The following is a 5,015-nucleotide window of genomic DNA, read 5'->3' as shown; positions in this document are numbered from 1 at the left end:
CCGTCCTTTTATGGTTACTTACAATGACCGTTCAAGCCGCTGACTTCTACGCGCCAGGGGTCCCCCTCTTTTTCTCCGACAATGGCAAGCCAAGAATGTTACTCGTTCTTTTTTGTAGGAATAAGTCTCTTTCACGACCCGCGTTCAATTGCCTAATATTAGTTGAATAACAAGACATATTTTTTTATTTAATTTTGATAATACACGAGACTTGGTAACTGCATAAAACACAAGAAGAACAAGTTATACGCTTGAAGAGCAGATGTCAGGTTACGCCTCTCAATTAGATTAGTATAATCGCTTATAATGGTAAATGGACTTGAATAACAACCAAATTTACGCATTACTTCAGGAAATATATCAGAATCTCCTTGGCCGAAATGGATCTCTTCAAAATCTTCGCTGTCAGGGTACCCGGCAACTCGTTGAACGTGAAGTTTGAGAACTTCGAACATCGCTTCAATTTCAGTCAAATGTTTGTCAACAGCGTGGATACATAAATTTAAAGCTAGGATACCCGCTTCGCCAAGTTGGAATTCCTCTTTTTTCCCGAAACTTTTATACGCCAAAAGAGTAACGTTTCCTTTACTAGCTAAAAGTTCAAAAGTACGACCCCCAATTTTGGCGAGCTCGAGACTAAATTTATTTTTTTCAACTTCTCTGGTGTGTGATTCAATGAGATACCAATTTTGATACATCTTATTAAAAGCTACAGGCGGGAGGCATATTGAGGATTGGAAGGTAACGTCGTTAAAGAATATTTCCAGGTCCTCGCCTTTTAAACCAATTGAAAGACACGAATTTTTTCCTAAACGCCAGCGAAAATTGATTTTCCGCTGAAAGTTTGGATCTTGTTTTCTGTTACCCAAATCGTAAGACATCTTAACGCTTCGAAACCCGAATACGAATTGACGCAAACCCGGGAACTATCCCCGATCTTTATATCCCTCGGATGACTCATGCACCCCGGGGAAAAATATACCGCGGACGGACAAGATTTTTTATTATCCTTAAAAAGTTCCGAAATATACTGCTGAAATATAGAACCGAAATTTCAAAAAAAGAATCTAGTAAAACTAAAGGTTTCTAACTATACTAGGGGGCTACTTTTTTACCCTTTCCATCACTGATTGTATCAAAAAAATTATATGTGCAATAAGAACGACTATTTGATTTTTAAATTTTTACCTGGAAAAAAGAAATAGGTTTTAATAAAATTTCCGGAGCAGCGATTAAAAAGTAAGACATACTTAAGACATTAATTAATGCGCCCTCTCGGCCGCCGCTGCGGCTAGTATGGCGTGGACCGCGTCGAGGACCACGTCCGGTAACTCGTCGGTAGGCTAAAGAAATATTTTTTTGTCATTATTATTATTATAGATTATCTAAATTTCTTCTTACGCATCTATGATGCCAACCGCGCCCAATGGAGGGTTGACAACCCGCGGTAGACTAAAGAAATATTTTGTCATTATTATTATTATTATTATTATTATTATTTTAGATTAACCAAATTTCTTCTTACACATATATGATGCCCAATGGAGGGTTGACAGGCGTTAGTGATAAAAGATATTTAAAAAAATATCGCGATATCGTTTAGGAAAACAAAAAGCTTACGGCCCAGCGATGTCTACGTCTCGGGGGGCGACAGGTCGGCCACGCGCGCGCCCGTACCTCGCTAGCCCGCGAAGTAATGGACCCCCCGCGGGACTATGAAATTTCATATTTTTTTAAAAAGAATTGTAAAAAAAAATTAGACCAAATGAGACTCACGCCGGAATTGCGATAGGGGCATTAGATTGCCCACGCTCCAACCAGTACCTCACTATTCCCCCCCGTAATCGACCTCCAGCGGGGCTATGGTATTTCGTTTTTTTTTAAAGAATTGTAAAAAAAAAACAATTTCAACTTACACTGCTACTGCCGGAATTGGGACAGGGGCGATGACATTTCCCCCTTCCCGACAAGGTGACAGGCGTTCCTCGGGACTAACGAAAATCATTTTTTTAAGAAATGTAAAATAAAAAAATTTACCAAATTTTAGCTTACATTCTAGCACTCACGGTCAAAAAAATGACAACGAGCATGTCGAGAGAAGGGGGGTGTCCGCAGGGGTTGAATCACCCACATCTGCAAGTAGAAACTGCCGCAAGCCTAACGGCAGTGGGACAATACTCGACTTTTTTCCATAGAAAGGAGTAAAATGGTGAAAATAGATGACAAAATAAGCTTACTGAGAATTATTTAAAGACGATTTTGGAAAAAACATTTTTTATTGAGGAAATTTTTTTAAAATATACAAGAAAATATACAATAAATAAATGTTTTTTAAATCCGGGGGTGGAAAAAGCACCAGGGAGGCGAAACAGGTGGTGAATTGAGGAGGACGGAGCTGTAAAAAAACATTTAGTTTAAAAAAAGCTATACTTTTTCTAAAAAACGAACTAACGAAGGCATAATAGGAGGAGAAGGAACGGCGACTTCGAGGTCGTTCAGGAAATTCTGGATAGGCGGCGGCATAATTAAACTGATTTCGAAAAAAAATGTTAGACCCCTTAATTTATATCTGAAAATTAATATCAAATACCCCATATCAGCGGCGAAAGCGGTTTCGGCGAAATCTCCCGTTATCACCGAGGTGATATGCGAAATCGCGGCGTTCTGGGCCGCCCAGGCATGCCCCACAACCACCTGAAAGTCTAGGGCAGTGGCTTGAAGAGAAGGCGAATCATGGTGATCAATTGAAAAAAGGCGAAGAGAGTCCCCAATGTTACGGGCCGCGTTAAAGGCACAGCGTAACACGGCGGCCAGGGAGATTAAGGCCGACACATAACGATGGTCGCCCTGAATAACATCCGGGAGAGCGAGGAGTACAGGCGGTGAAAGAGCCACCGGGGGTGGTGAAGGAGATGAAGGTGGGCTTTTAGAAAAACAAAATGATTTAGGATATTTTTTAAAAAGGGGTTAAAGATTTTTTTTAAAACCTACTTGGGAGAAATTATCACCACATCTGGTGATGAAGGAAGGAGAAGGTTCTCGTTCCAAAGAGAATAGCCCGGAACAGGGCTTGCAGGGGAATAACTAGGTAAAAAATATAAAAATTACAATAACGAAAATATATAAATATCAAAACTCACTAAATAGAGGTAAGAGCCTCCAACTCTTCCCTAGAGGAGGAATCGGAGGATGATGAAGAGGCTTGACGGCTAGATAATATTTAAAAAGTTGTTTTTTGTTGGACTTGTTCTGACTATCGGTAAATTCACGAGGCTAGATATACCGGTCATTTTAAGGGGCGGGGTCGAAACCCGGATGACCGCTAGGGGGGTTAACCCTCTAAGGAGTTTCATTGGACCCACGCTTAATTTACCGCTAGAGATTGTCACGAAATCTAGACAGTTTTCCTCACCAAATAAAAGCGCCTCCAAGTTATTGAATACAACCGGGGAGTTTACGACATAAGGTTAACTTTCAATAAAAGGAGGAATTTTTATAGCGGACGGGAAAAAAAATACAAAAACAGGTATGTGAAAAAATCCGACGATTCTTATTTCTAAAGCGAGATTTTAAGAATCAGAAAAGCTGTCGATGAATTTATGGGGATAATACGAGCGGACCCTGCTTCAAATTGTGAGTAATGAGATTGTTTTTCAAAAAACCGTGGGAAATATTATACCTGAATAATATTACGCCTTGGATAGACACGATTCATTTTTCCATCCCCCGATGGGGAGGGGGTCTTAAAAAGCGAGACCATAAAAAGACCCGGGACCCGATTAAAAAGCCCCATTCGAAATTTTTACCCAAAAAATATTGAACTAAATTTCCTTAACGCACTGCGCGATTTTAAATCTGATATACGGCCGGTAAGCATTAATTTGACTTCGTTAACCCTTTGTCCTAACGAATTACCGCGCGTATTACCTAAATGTTTAAAAGATTTGGAATTGGTACGCGTTTTTATTGAACTTATTGATTACCTTAAACTTATACCTCTAGCCCCGCGAAATTGCAATAATTTAAGAGAATTGGAATCGCTAATCGATAATGTTCCGTCCGAGATTAAAACCTCGACCTTCTTAGCTGTATGCGCGAAACAACGCGACGTATTAAACGAATTCGGGGAATATGATGACTTCGATTACATTTGGTCTAACCAATCAAACGATCCAGCGGCCAGTCAATCACGCGAATTACCGGTTAACCCCAGCCCCGTTACCGCCATCGATGACAATTCGCTAGACGCCAATTTCCCGTTCTCAAATAATTTATGGGTGCCCCTGGCTGAAAAGATATCAGACGCGACTCTAAACGACAGCTCTTCCACTTCGAATGACGAGATAAAATTCATAAAATGTTTTAACCCTTCGGAAAAATCACCTACCCCTGAATTAAATAACCCCGAAAAAGAGATTACGAATTCTGAAATATTTACGGATGAAATTTCACTGCCCCCCGAATATTCTCAGTATGAAAAAACTTTACTAATCGGATCTAATCCCGCGACGTCTTCTCTAGAAATTACCCAACTTTCCCCGGGAAAAAATCCCAGAATGGGGGCACTCCAGCCTATTCTCGCAATTTTCTCATCTTGAAAAAGCATTACTAATTAACAGCAAAGCCGAAACCAGCGGACATTCGGTAGACCTCGAAAATATTATCCCTAGCGCTACCGCCCCCGATAAATGTCATTCAACACGGGGCCTTAAGCCCCCAAAGACTTCCTTACTAGCGGATATTATCCGGGAAACAGTCGGGGCTGAACTTGAAGGAACGAATATTTTTAAAAACAATGATGAAAGTGGACCCCCTGATCTACCCTCGATTCCCCCCGAAAAAAATTTAGACTCGCTTAATGACGATTTATTTTTACCTTCCGAAGAAGAAAATTGGCTAGCGGGATTCCCTTTAAACGAGACGTCAAAACTTCCAGCTGAGAGTCCCGAGAATAGCGAGACACGTGGTTTAACTACGGCGGGCGGTTCGCTCGAAGCCTTGGCGCGTGGAGACGA

This window comes from Leiobunum rupestre, chromosome 2 (assembly GCF_980474605.1).
Source record: "Leiobunum rupestre chromosome 2, qqLeiRupe1.1.hap1, whole genome shotgun sequence".
Classification (NCBI taxonomy): Eukaryota; Metazoa; Arthropoda; class Arachnida; order Opiliones; family Sclerosomatidae; genus Leiobunum; species Leiobunum rupestre.
The sequence above is the reverse complement of the archived record's forward strand: the minus strand, read 5'-3'. Positions refer to the sequence as shown.